The 14,281-nt window shown below is 46.6% G+C and overlaps 1 protein-coding gene across 1 annotated transcript in view; it reads right to left on the bottom strand.

Annotated features, from left to right (window-relative positions):
- Positions 1-4,614, bottom strand: part of TNK2 (tyrosine kinase non receptor 2) — a gene marked incomplete at both ends in the record, with an annotated part of 40,561 nt that extends 35,947 nt beyond the window's left edge. The window contains one exon of the mRNA XM_081139190.1: positions 4,534-4,614. The remainder of the gene's footprint in view (positions 1-4,533) is intronic.
- Positions 4,615-14,281: the final 9,667 nt, after the last annotated feature.

The following is a 14,281-nucleotide window of genomic DNA, read 5'->3' as shown; positions in this document are numbered from 1 at the left end:
AAATGTAGTATATTCATATAACAGATCATTATGCAACCTTAAAAAAGGAAATTTTGACACATGCTACAACAGAGATGAACTTTGACTACATGATGGTAAGTGAAAAAGTGACAAAAGGATAAATAGTGGCTGGAAAGTCACTGTTTAATAGATACACAGTTTCAGTTTTGCAAGATAAAAAAAGTAATGAAGATGGATGGCGATGATGGTTGTACAACAATATGAATGTACCTAACAATACTGAACTGTACACTTAAAAATGGTTAAAATGGTAAATTTTATGTTATGTATATTTTACCACAATTAAGATAAATAAAAAACCAAGCACCATAAAAAATACCATTTACAATAGCACCAAAAATATGTTAACACTTAAGGACATACCTGGCAAAAGATGTGAAAGATCTATACACTGTAGACTATATGCCATTGGTGAAATTCTTAAAGATCTAAATAAATAGAGATCTATGTTGTTCATGGGTCAGAAGGTTGAAGGCTGCTAAGATGTCAATACTCCCCAAATTGATCTATAGATTCAATACGACCCAAATAAAAATCCCAGCAGGTTCTGTATTGTTATTGTATAGAAATTAACAAATTGATTCTAAAATGCATGTGGAAATGCTAAGATCCTAGAATAACTAAAGCAATTTTGAAAAGGAAGAACAAAGTTCAAAATCTTACTCCGATTTCAAGACTTACTATAAATCTACAGTGATCAAGATAATGGGATAAAGAGAAACAAACAGATCAATGGAACAAAACAGTCCAGAATTAGATCTATACATATACAGACAATTGATTTTTGACAAAGGTGCAAAGGCAATTCCACAAAAAGACAAATCTTTTCAACAAATGGTGCTGGAACAACAGGATCTCCACACATAAAAAAATGAACTTCAATTCATACCTTGTACCATATACAAGAATTAACCCCAAATAGATCAGAAACTTAAATGTAAAGCCCATAACTATAAAACTTGTAGGAGAAAACCAAAGTGCTTTGGGTTAGGCAAAGATTTCTTCAACATGACACTAAAAGCACAATCCATAAAAAACAAACAAGTTCATAAATTAGAATTCATTAAAATTTAAAACTTCTGCTCTTCAAAAGACACAGTTAAGAGAATTAAAATGGAAGCCAGGATTGGAAGAAAATATTTGCAAATCACATATCCTATAAAAGGCTTATATCCAGAACATATAAAGAACTCTCAAAACTCAATATGGGAAAAAAACCCATACAATTAAAAAATGGGCAAACAATTTAAACAGACATATCACCAAAGATATATAGATGATGAATAAGCACATGAAATTAAAACCACAATGCAAATTAAAACCGCAATGAGATACCACTACAGACCTATGAGAATGTCTCAAATTAAAGGGACCAAATGTTGACAAAAAAGTGGACAAACTAGAACTTTCATACACAGTGGGTGGGTATGTAAAATGGTACAACAGCTTTGGAAACAGTCTGACAGTTCTTAAGAGTTGAATATACACCTACCATATGATCCAACCATTCCAGTCCTAAGGACCTACCCAAGAGAAATAAAAAGCATTTGTCCGTACAAAGACTTCATCAAATGTTTGTAGTTTTGTTTGTACAGTAAAACCTCAATATAACAGATTAATTCGTGCAAAGGGGTGTCTGTTAAAGCTGAAAGTCCATTACATAGTCAAGTAGGTTTTCTGAATGCATTATGTTAAAAAATTGACAATTTAGTTTACCTGTTTTTATTTATATAGACACGTTTGTGTAATTAAAATTATGTATCAAAAGTTTAATTTCACAAAAAAGTTTTCTACACGTATTACTGTAATTTTAAATTTATACTAAATAGGTCTAGTAAATGCGTGCATTTACCAGTTACTGCAAGTAAACAAATGCACACAGTTGGGGCGTTGGCTCAGGGCACACCTGAACATCTGGTGGCTGGCTGAACATCTGGTGGCTGGCAGGCATTAAAATTGCTGCAGAAAGTCATGCCACATGACAACAGAACCATTTACATTGCAAGATGGGGTGTGATCATGTGCACTGTTTATGAGCAGTGACTCTTGGATTTAGGTATGTAGACAATAATTGTAGATATGCAATAATTATTTATGTCAATGAAATTACTACAGTGTTTTTTCCAACATATGGCCTATTCGCTAAAATTTGTTAAAATAACTGAATATTAATAATAAAAAATAACCTATTAATTTAATTATAAGCAAATCTTAGTTAAAAGCATTTTAAAATTAACAGGGTGTTAATTTCCACATATGACATTCAAACTGGAAATTTTGTCCATTAAGTCTGAAATCTCAAATCGAGGTCCACAAAATCGAGGGTTTACTGTAATAATAAAAAACTAAAAACCACCCACTGATAGGTGAATGAATAAACAGACTGGGGTATATACATGCAATGGAATACTACTCAGCAATAAAAAGGAATACGCTATTGATATGCGCAACAACATGGATGAATCTCAAAATAATCATGGTGAGTGAAAAAAGCCAGGCAAAAAAGGGGCACATGCTGTATGGTCCAGTTTACATAAAATTCTAGGTAATGTCAACTAATGTATAGTGACAGAAAGCAAACCAGTCTGTTACCTAGGGATGAGGGATGGCAAAGGAAGGGTGGGATGGAGGGATTACCAAGGGGTCCCCCCAAAATCTGGAAGTTTGGAAATAATGGGTATGTTCATTATCCTGATTGTGGTGGTTGTTTCACAGGTATATACATTTATTAAAACATTAAATTATATTTTAAATGTTCCATTTATTGCATGTCATTATACCTCAACAAAACTATTATAAAAAACAAACAAAAAACACTCCATGTTCCAGAATAAAGCATAGGGCAGGGGAATAATTGTGGTCTTTAAGGGCCAGAGCAAAAGGTCTGGAAGCACTGTTCCCTCCTCCCCAACATCTGCCAGCCAGAGCTCCCAAGGAGGTGAGCACCAGACTGGCAAAGAAGGGTCTGAGCCCTAGGCACTCAGGACACTGTGAGGAAAGGCATGCACACCGCACAGAAGAGGAAACTGAAACCCAGAGGTATTATCTCGCCCCAGGATGTTATTATGCAGCGCATAAGTATTCTAAACCCAGATCTGGCAAAGTCCTTCTCCTCATCTTCACCTACCACAAATGCCAAAAAGGAGACTTGAAATAGGATGAAGATGCGTGCTTGTGTGTGTGCGTGTTTAGAACAATTTTATGCACCAAAGCCAGAGACAGAACCAGTCTGGCCGTCCCAAAAGAGCCAGGCACCCTGGACACGGCACCTGAACTTCAGGTGCATGTGTTTGGGGTGGCAGTGAGACAGGCAGGCGTGGGATGAAGCTGACAGGCAGGTTTGGGTTTGATTGAGGAGCAGGCTAACCGGCTCCCCCAGCACAGTCCCAGGGGCTGCCTACCTAGGAAGTCACCACCATTCCCCAATCCCAACAATTTCCACTCTGTCTGCTTCAGACAGGGGTCTGGGGGCCAAGTGACTCAGAGCCACACCTTGGGCTAAGGCAGAGATGGGTGCCAGTTAAGGCCCTGATGCAAGCAGCAATTCTGCACACCCCCACACACCCCACCCCCAGTCCCCAAGGGCTAGAGAAGCAAAACCCAGACAGTACCAGATAAGAGGTGAACAGTCCTAGGAGGATGAAGCCCATAACCAAGCCCCTCTGGGCCAGGAATGAGTAGGACTGGCACCGGGCCACAAACGAATCAACAGGAAGCCAAATCTAGCCCTAACCCCTGCAATCCCCACCTTTAGGCTGGCCTAGGAGCTGGCTCCAGTTGGGACAGAACACAGAAGGCCACAGCTGCCCATCTGTCCACCACAGGGTGGGGATGAGGTCTGGGCCACAAAGGATGCCCAGAGTCCAATGGTGTAGATATCCTGTCCTCTCCCATTCCTTTCAGGCTAGGGTCCTGAGAGCCCACACTGAGACAGACAGCCTACCCAGTAGCTCTCCACCCTTCTGCCCACTATTCATCCTTGGTTCTGGGCCCTCTATATTAATCAGCTGTGACAAGACAGCACGCCAGGCTCCTGCCCAAGTCATTGGCTGCCACAAAAGATAAGGTCCTGTTAACACAATGCTGCCCTCTTCCCTTTTTTGGAATGTGTTGTAGGAACTTGAGGCAACAACCTATCCTGATTGCACCATCCCAGCTATGGCATGGAGGCACCCCTATCTCCACAGGTAGACAGGTGGAGGGGTGCCTGCCTCCTCTGCAACCTCAGCCTGGGGCTACCCCTCTCTTCCTTCTCCCCAGGCCTGGCAGCCACCCAGTCTCACCTCCAGTCTAGACTCTAAGGAAATGCCCCATCACTCTAGCTGGCATATACAGTCCTGGGGGGAGGAGTCCTGCCTCGCTGTAGAAAACTGCACTGTTTCCTCCCTCGCCAGGTTTAAACACAGGGGAGTGAACAAGGGCAATTTGGAGAGGACCTCACCTAAGGTAACTGCAGCCTCCCTGCTTCCAAACACACCAATTCCAGCTGAGAGCAGCAATGGGCTTTCTTACCTTCTGCTGCCTCTCCGCAGACACAGCTTTGATGATGTCCAGGCTGAGGTGGCAGAAGAGGATCCAGCAGGACACAGCCTGCTCTCAGGCCGTAGCTTCCAACGCTCCCTGGTTCACAGGGCTCTTTTGCTCCCCACTCCCCAAGCCCCTACATCTTGTGCTCACTGCAGCCCTGGAGCGATCCCGGTGCTGGGCAGCCAGCCTGTGGCTTACCACCTCCTCCTTCGCCTGCGCCTCCGGATCCTGCGCCCCTCAGGGGGCCCCTCTCCCTCCTGGGACCCCTTTCTGTCAAGGTATGTTTCCTGGACAGCCCGCACCACCTGTCCCTCCTGCACCCCGGGCAACCAATTTGCTTCCTGCACCCCCAGGCGCCCCTCCCCCTCAGGCCCCTGGGGCCCCACAGGCCGTGCCCTCCCCACCAGCTCGAGTCTCTCTCTGCGAGCCCCGACCTCTCCTAGAACCACCGCCTCCCGTGTGGGGTGCCCGCAGCTCTCCCAGTACTGCTCCCCGGAACTTTCAAGCCCCTTCCCGCGCTCCCAGGAGCGGTCCCCGAATTCGGACAGCTGCAGCAACCGGCGTGGGCTCTCCTCCCCCCTCTCCTGCACCCCGGCAAGGGCCTCCCCGCGCTCCTGCACTGCGGGGCTGCCTCCCCCCTTCTCCTGGTGCTGCTTGCGGGCCCCTAGCCCCTCCTCCTGCACCACAGGCCAGCTCTCTGAGCCCGTCCACAGCGGTGAACGCCTCCAGTGCGCGCCGTCCGGCGTCCCCCACACCACCCCCAGGCTGGGCTCGTGGCCGCGGCCGCCCCGCTCCTGCACCCCCGGGCCCCCGCCGCCCTCCTCCTGCACTGCCGGACCCACGCCCCCCTGCTCCTCCACGCCGAGCTTCAGCCCGCGGAGATGCTGCGGGCCCCAACTGAGAACTCCGACCCGCTGCGGCTGCTGCTCCGGCAGCGCCGGGCTGAGCCCGCCCCGCTCCTCCTCCGCGCCCTGCTGGGGGTCCCCCGCCCGCACTGCCCAGCGCACTCGCTTGCCCCCCAGAGGCCGCGCGGTCCCGCCTTTCCAGATGGTGCTGCCCGCGGCGCACGCTCACGCCGACCCCCGCCCGACTCCTTCCGCCCGTCCCCCCCGGGAGGGGGCTGCGGAGTCGCGTCCCTCGGACTCCGCGGTCTGCCCCGAGCCCCGGCACGCCTCCCGCCCTCCCCTCCCGCCGTAAACGTCCACGTCCGCCCACTGGGCGCCCCGCCCCGCGCCGGCCCCCGCAGGTGCTGCGGCCCCGCGCGCCAGCCGGGGAGCCCGGAGCGCCCGCCCTCCTGCCTGAGTTCCAGGAGCCCGCCTGCGCCTGCGCTGCCGGAGGCAGGGCGGGGGGCGGGGCCCAGCACGCCCTCTTAAAGGAACCAGGTTCCGCTTACTCCTCCCCCCGCCCTCTCTCTCTTCCGTTCCCTTATCTTTCCCCAGTCTTCATTTCAGCCCCTCCCTCCTCCTTCAGGCTCTGCTTGCGCCTTCGAGTGATGCCAAAAAAAAGGAAGGAGAGGTGAAGCATAAGGTAGAGAGTTCACGCAGAGAAGGTGTAGTAAACCACACCCAATGGAGGAGCACTGAAATAGGAGTCTTGAATTTGAAGTAGCAGTTCAGTTGTGCTGACTTACCATGTGTCAGTGTGAAAAGTCACTTCCATCTCGCCTCAGTTGTTTCGTTTCTAAAGTGAGGAGGCTGGATTGGAAAGTTTAAAAGGTCACAATCCAGTGAGTGTTTGACTGCAGAGAAAGATTCTATAAAATGAAGCCCAAAGGCCCAGGAACCTGGGCCAACCCCATCCTTGCCCAACAGAGGGCAGAGGGTACTTGAAGGGTATTTCAATAAGGGAGAGCTCTCAGGCCTGTGACACTTCCTGCTGAGAACACTGGCAGAAAGAGCCCAGGGAAAAAAAAAAAAAAAGGGAGCCTCCCTCCCTCTATGGCCCTCTTCTCCCTGCACCCCCAAAGAAGGAGACAATTTAGAGCTCCTCCTCCCAGTAATAGTGCAGCCTACAGACCCAGTTCTTAGCTCAACTGGAGTTTAGAACCCAGAGGCTTCTACTGATTGTACCTTACCTATAAAATGGGTATAATAATAATAAAACAACTCCAGGAAGATTTGTCCAAAAAATCAGACAACAGAGACTGTGTAAGGATGGCTTTTTGTTTGATCCCATTGTCTGGCATTGGGCCCAAGGGCCTGACCAGAGGACAGTAGGGTAGTAAGAAGGGAAGGGGTTCCAGAAACCTATAGGGGATGGAGGGAAGGGGCTGGACTGGGTGGATTCGGGTCCAGACACCTATGATAGGACCAAATGGGGTAGATTTGTATCATTGCCTCTTACCCTGTGGGGTGGGCAGAACAACTTTCTACTAAATCATTTCATAGCAGTTTGTATAATAAGCTACCCTTCCCCATGGAGCCGGGGCTGTTGAACAGGAGGTGAATGTACCCTACCTGGGCCAAGAGAGGGTCTAGCTAGGGCAGGCAGGACTCTTGACCCCACCTATGGGCACAGCCAGGCTAAGGTCTTCCCCTTGTTGCCTGACCTCAGGGAAAAAAGTCAGGGGGAAGGAATCTGAGGGAGTGTCCTCTCCCCAACCTCCCTCACACTACCTCAGTAATGACAATTGCTAAGGTTTTTGGAGCCTTCCTGTGGGTAAGGCCCTGCACTTGGCATTTATTCACATCCAACCCCCACCACAACCCAATGAGGCACACATTATCACCCCCATTTTACAGATGGCAGAACTGAGGCTCTACATAGGCCCTACTTGCTCAGGGTCATACAGCTGGTAGTAGTGAAGCCAGGATTCAAATCCAGTTTTCTGACTCCAAAGTCTGCTCTGAGCCACTAAGGCACAACAAAGCAATGCCAAACCCATAAGCTTTACTTTGGGAAGTATAAGTTCTGACTAGATTTTTAGGGGTCAGTAGATGCAAACAACTGATTTGGAGCAAGCTTCTCTGCCGGTAAATCAAGCTCCAAATCAAACAAAGCAAGGGATCAAGGCACCTGCATCCTGGTCAGTCCTGTTAGGTGATTCATTAGGGGATCCCAGCTCCCTGTTCTCCCACCTCTCCTCCAGTTCCCCTCAAGAGCCAGATCCATGCCTCTTACATCCCTGGTGTAGGGTTATCTGGAGCTTTAGGCTTACAGAAAAGAGGCCTTCTGTTCCCTTCCCTCATCCTGCCTAGTCCCAGCTCCTGGACTGTCCCCACCAACCACCATGTTTAGCACTGGAGCTTTGCTGGGAGATGTCTCTGAGGCTGTCTTTTTCTCTGCACTGTTCTGTGACTTCAGTACTAGTAGCCAGGGAGACACCTAGGAAGACTGCTCTGCCCCCAGGGGAGCTGACATCATAACAGAGGAAATGAAACTATCTAGAAGCACATGGCTCAGAAGATTCAGGAGGTGGCTGTAGGGATAACACCAGTGTTCTAACATGCCTGTGCTAATCTCCTCCCAGATTTGGAATTTAAGGAGAGTTGCCCACAGCAGAGTGACTCTGCAGGGAAAAGGGCTTGTCAGGTCTAGTTCTAAGTGGAGGCTTGTGATGGTGCCCTTAAGAATCTCCTCTGTGAGATGATTAGACTTCGGGGAAGGCAAGGAAGGCAACTTGGGGGTGGTGACCGCAGCCTGACTCATACCTGCAAGCAGGTGCTCAGCCAAGAGTGGTGGAGGCTGCTGAGTGCTTGGACTAAAGGTATTTTTGTTCTGTTTTGTTTTCTAAGATAGAGCCATGTTTTTAAAACTACTGTTGCAACATATTAGGAGGTGAACTGAATTTAGTGGGTTTTGACTGGCTTATTTTTTAATGAAAGAGGACACTGATAGAACAGAAAATATCAGAATACAATTTTTTGAACTTTTTATTGAAGTATACATCCAGAGAAGTGCAAAAACATGTAAATTTTACAAAGTGAATATGCCCAGCACCCAAATCAAGAAACAGAACCAGGTCCAGCCAGTGTGGCTCAGTGGTTGAGCATCAACCTATGATCTAGGAGATCGAGGATCAATTCCTGGTCAGGGCACATGCCCGGGGTTGTGGGCTCAATCCCCAGCAGGGGGGGTGCAGGAGGCAGCCAATTAATGACCCTGTCTCATCAATGATGTTTCTCTCTCTCTCCCTCTCCCTTTCTCTCTCTGAAATCAATAAAAATATATTGAAAAGAAAAAAAGAAAAGAAACAGAACCAGCATCTGAAAGTCCCCACAATTGCAATTTTTACAAGAAATTTTATTATATTAATCTTCTAGCATGCCCTTTGTGGGGGAGAAACAAACATTCATCTACCCCCAAAGTTCTTCTGGTTGGTTTAATAATCAAATAGACATGAGACAAATTAGCAAGAGAAAATAACCAAATTTAATACATACATATGTATGGGAACCCACATCCATGAGAGAGCCAGAGACCCCACATGTAGGAGAGGTTCAGAGATAGAAAGGGGGATTGAGGCATATTAGACATACTGAGCTGGGAATGAGGTAATGCACCTTAGAGGTTTCAAAGGGTCATTGCAGGATGACACACACAGAATGTAAACACCACAATGACAGGGATTTTTGTCTGGGAACAGTCTGGCACAGGCACCTAAACAATGCCTAGCACACAGTAGATGTCAAAAATATCTGTTGAATAAATGAGAGTGCATGTCAGGTAGTAAAGGTATTGCTTTGTAACATTTTTGTTTCATTATGTATACACATGTGAGCTCTACGCTGAAAATGAAATCTATTTCTTTCTGTAGGTCACAGTTAATAGCTTCTGAAAGCCACTGCTCCAGCTTGAGAAGCTTATGGAGGCTGTGATTCAGGCCTGGGCAATGAGCAGGGGTGAAGGGGAACACTATACTAATGAGATACATGCTTCCCAAACTTCAGTGTGTAACTGAATGACCTGTTGAAATGCAGATTCTGATTCAGCAAATTGGGAAGGGATGCCCAGAGTTCTGCATTTCCATCTACAGCAAGCCCGTGGACCTAGAGATTCTCAATAATGCTGCGCATAAGAATCACATGGGACACTTAAAAACACTGATGCCCAGGCCCCACCCCGGAACAATTAAATTGGAATCTCTGAAGTGGGGCTCAACATCCATAGTTTTTAAAAGCTCCCCAAGTGATTCCAATGTACAACTAGAAATGGCAGGTACTTGGTTCCCTAGTGTCCCCCAATGCCTGAGCTGAGGTGGGAGAGAAGTGAGCTGTGGGATCAGGACTGGTATCTGAGCAGACACTCTGATTTGACAAAGGGCAAAAGATTTCTTAGGAAGGGACCATTTGCCTCTTAGTGGAAGTGAAGGGAGGGATCACTGAAGGAATTTTTTGGCATGAGGCTGTTTGCTAACCCAGGCTGTGTTTTCCCAGGACCAAGAACAGACTGTGCCTTCACCCGATCTCTCAATTTAGAATTCCCCTGTGCTGCTTTGGGGACCAGTTTCACATGCCCCCAAGCGATTCAGACAGTTTCAAAACCTTACCCGGGCATTGGAAGGAGGCGCTGCCAGCTGCTCTCACGCGACTGCCCTCCCCGCCCAGCTAGAGAGAAAGGGCCAGCCGATCCGAGATTACAAACCCTGGATGAGAGCGGGCTACTCGGAAAGAAACGCCACAGTCCTGGGTTCTGACTCCCCCTGGCGGACACCTAGAGTTGAAGTTGGTAACCGATAAATGGACCAGTGGGTACGGGTACTCATCTATCCTGAGTCCAGGCAGCGCCAAGCACAATCATTTAAGACGTGGCCAAATATGCATAATCCAGAAACTGCCACTGGGGGAGAGAAGACTAAACATCTGAAGGGTTGGCTCTTTTTTCTCACCTACTCCTTTACATCTATGAAATCGAGCTTCCCCAGGAACTCACTGTATTAAGTTTAGAAATGAGAAGCAGTCAGGGCTTACCATTCAGCAGTGAGGTAATTTTTTCACATTTGTACTTTCCTGCTATTCCTCTCTCCTTCTCTGTTTAAATCTCTGCGTTTGTAGTATAGACACAGGACATCCTTAGCTGACTGTTCTTTCCTCCTTCTACTCAGATGATGACGATCCCAGGGAGGCTCATACTAAGTATTTATCCTACAGATATATCCTCTGTTTAAGAACAAAGATAGATGATAGATGATAGATAGATAGATAGATAGATAGATAGATAGATGATAGATAGATAGATAGATAGGTAGATGCTCAATTAAGTATAATATGCAGTAGCAAAATAGTAGAATTAGCTTAGATGTTCCTTAAAAGGGACTGATAAAAAAAATAGGTATGGAATATCTGTATAATGTATAAGGTACAAAAATTCAGGCCTATGAAGGAGGAAACGAGATGGCAGCGTAGGTAGCAGCTGCATCCGCTGCCTCCAGCAACCACATCAAAATTACAACTAAAATATAGAACCATCACTCAGAGCCTCCTGAAATCTGGCTGAACAGAAGCCCTACAACCAGGGAACTGGAGAAGGACTGAGACTGGTAGGAGGGGTGGAAACAAGGGCGGGGCTGGGCTGAATCGTAGAGACCGGCAGCGGGCCCACACCCAGTGCCGAGGTTGAAACCCCGGAGGGAATCTTGGTGGCGGCGGGGGTTTCCCGGAGGAGTGAGGGGTTCCAGCCCCATAGCAGGCCCCCAGCCCAGGGCTCCAGGGCTGGGAAGAGACGTCCCCACAACTCCGGGCTGTGAAACCAGCGGGGACTGTCCCTGAGGGTCACGGAGGCTGCAGGAGTCCCAGGCTCTCCTCTTAAAGGGCCCGCGCACGGACTCACTCAGACGCGCTCCCTCTGAGCCCCAGCGCCGGGCAGCAGCTTGAAAGCAACATGGGACACTTGGGGAGGAACTAACCCGCCTGAAATTGGGACGAGAGGTGGTGGGGTGCAGCTTCCTCCCAGGCAGAAGAGCTGGCAGAGGCCATCGCTCCTTTGGCGAGTCCTCCCTGCACACAGCAGGCAGGCGTCGTATTTGAATCGCCAGCACCTGACTCGCACCTTTGGCCCCGCCCCATGTTTCCCGGAGGCCCCGCCCCTCCCCACCTGCAGGCTCATCCAGGCCGTTTCCAGGGGCTTTTCTGTGCAAGTGGCCTCTTGAGCCTCATGCTTAGGACTTTCCTAAAATCTCTCAAACAAGCAGCAGCACGGCTTGATAAGCGGCCCCAGGCCGGCACTAGCGGCAGCCTGCATTGGCTCATAGCTTGGCCTCTCCTGGGCACCTCCAAGCCCAGCACAAGTAGCAGCCAACTACGGTTTGCTGTGTAGCTCATGCTGGGGGGCCCTGGGCAAGGCACTGGCACAGGCTGACTTTGCACCTCCCGTGGCGGCTGTGGCATTTTACATGCATAAGGGTTTCCGTTTCTCCACATCCTTGCCAACACTTATTTTCCTTTTATAAAAAAAATGACAACCATAACTTATGAAGTGTAAAGTGTGTGAAATGGTTTCTCATGGTGGTCTTAATGCATTTCTTTTTTGATGCATTTCTTTAATGACTGAAGATGTTGAACATCTTTTCATGTGATTATTAGCCATTGGTATATCTTTGGAGAAATATCTATTCAAGTCCTTTGCCCATTTTTAAATTGGGTTATTTTTGTTCTTTATATATTCTGGATATTATCAAATAGATTTACAAATATTTTCTTCTATTCTGTAAGTTGTCTTCTCACTCTCATGTACAAAATCTTTTATTTTTTTAAAGTCCAATTTATCTATTTTTTATTTTCTGTTTTTGGTGTCTTCCAAATCATTGCCAAACCCAATGTCATGATTTTCCTTGTTTTCTTCTGAGAGTTTTATGGTTTGAGCTCTTAAGTTTAAGCATTTTGTCAATTTTTAGTTAACTTTTGTATATGGTGGAAGGCAAGGGTCTACATTAATTAATTTTGCATGTGCATTATACAGTTTTCCCAGCACCATTTACTGAAGACTGTTCTTTCCTTATTGAATACTCTGAGCACCCTCATAAAAAATCGTGTGGTTCAGTGGTTGAAAGGGGGTGGAGAAATATTGATTGGTAGCCTCCCCCATGCACCCAAATGGGACTGAATCCAAAACCCGGGCATGTGCCCTGATCAGGAATTGAACTGGCAACCTTTTTGGTGCGTGGCATGAAGCTCAACGAACTGAGCCACACCAGCCAGGACACTATTAGGATTTTCATAGTAATTGCTTGGGATCTGTAGATAGCTTTGGATAGTATTATCTTAACAATTAGATCTTTTAATTCATAAACACAGGGTGCCTTTCCATTTATTTATTTTTATTTTTCAGTGCACAAATGTTTAGCCTCCATGATTAAATTTATTCCTGAGTATTTTGTTAACGCTATTTTAAATGGAATTGTTAATTTCCTGTCAGATTGGTCATTGCTAGTGTATAGAAGTGCAATTGATTTTTGTGTTGGCTTTGTATCTTGTAGCTTTGCTTTGTTTTTATGTGTGACTTCTTTAGTTTTCTACATGTAAGATCCATGTGACCAATACCTTTACTTCTTTTCAATTTGGTGCCTTTTGCTTTTTTTAAATAAATATATCTTTATTGATTTCAGAAAGAGGAGGGAGAGATGGAAACATCAATGATGAGGGAGTTGTCATTGACCGGCTGCCTCCAGCATGTACGCATGTGTCTGACCAGGGAATCAAACCGCGATCTCCTGGATCCTAGCCCAATGCTCAACCACTGAGCCACGCCTGGCTGGGCCCCCTTGCTTCTTTTTCTTGCCTAATTGATCTGGCGAGAACTCACAGTACTATAGTGAACAGATGTGGCAAAAGTGGGCATCCTGGCCCTGGCCAGTTTGGCTCAGTGGTTAGAGCTTCAGCCTGAGGACTGAAGGGTCCGGGGTTTGATTACAGCCAAGAGCATGTACCTCGGTTGCAGGCTCGATCCCCAGCCGGGTTGGGGAGCATGTGGGAGGCAACCAACCAATGTATCTCTCTCACACTAATGCCTCTTTCTTCTACTCCATGAAAAAGCAATGGAAAATATCCTTGGGCGAGGATTTAAAAAAAAAAAAAAATCTTCTAAAAAAAAAAAGACAAAAACGGGGCAAAAGATCTGTACACCTCACCAAAGATACACACTTAGTAAATAAGCATTATGAAAAGATGTTCAACATTATACCAAAGAAATGTAAATTAAAAGACACTACTACAAAGCTATTAGAATGGCCAAAGTCCAAAACACTGACACCACCAAATGCTGACAAGGATATGGAGCAAAAAGAACTTTCATCGCTAGTGGGAATGTAAAATGACACAACCACTTTGGGAGTTTGGCAGTTTCTTACAAAACTAAACTGCTCTTAAGCACATGGCCCAGCAATTGCATTCCTTAGTATTTACCCAAACGAACTGAAAATATATACCTACATATAAACCTATACATGTATGTTTATAGCAGCTTTATTTGTAATTGCCAAAATTTGGAAGCAAAGATATCCTTCAATAGGTGAATGGATAAACTGCTACATCAAAACAATGGAATATTATTCAGCACTAAAAATATATGAGCTATCAAGCCATGAAGACCTAGAGGAACCTTAAGTACTTATTACTGTGAAAGAAGCCCTTCTGAAAAGGCTGCCTACTGTGTGATTCCAACTACATGACTTATGGAAAAGGCAAACTATGGAGACAGTGAGGTCAGTGTCTGACCAGGTTAACAGGGAGGGAGGGCGAAGAGGCAGAGCACAGAGGATTTCCAGGGCAGCAAAACTATTCTCTAATGTACGGTGACG

The sequence above is a fragment of the Miniopterus schreibersii genome (genome assembly GCF_964146895.1).
Source record: "Miniopterus schreibersii genome assembly, chromosome: 5".
NCBI lineage: Eukaryota > Metazoa > Chordata > Mammalia > Chiroptera > Miniopteridae > Miniopterus > Miniopterus schreibersii.
This window is presented reverse-complemented; position numbering and strand designations above follow the sequence as displayed.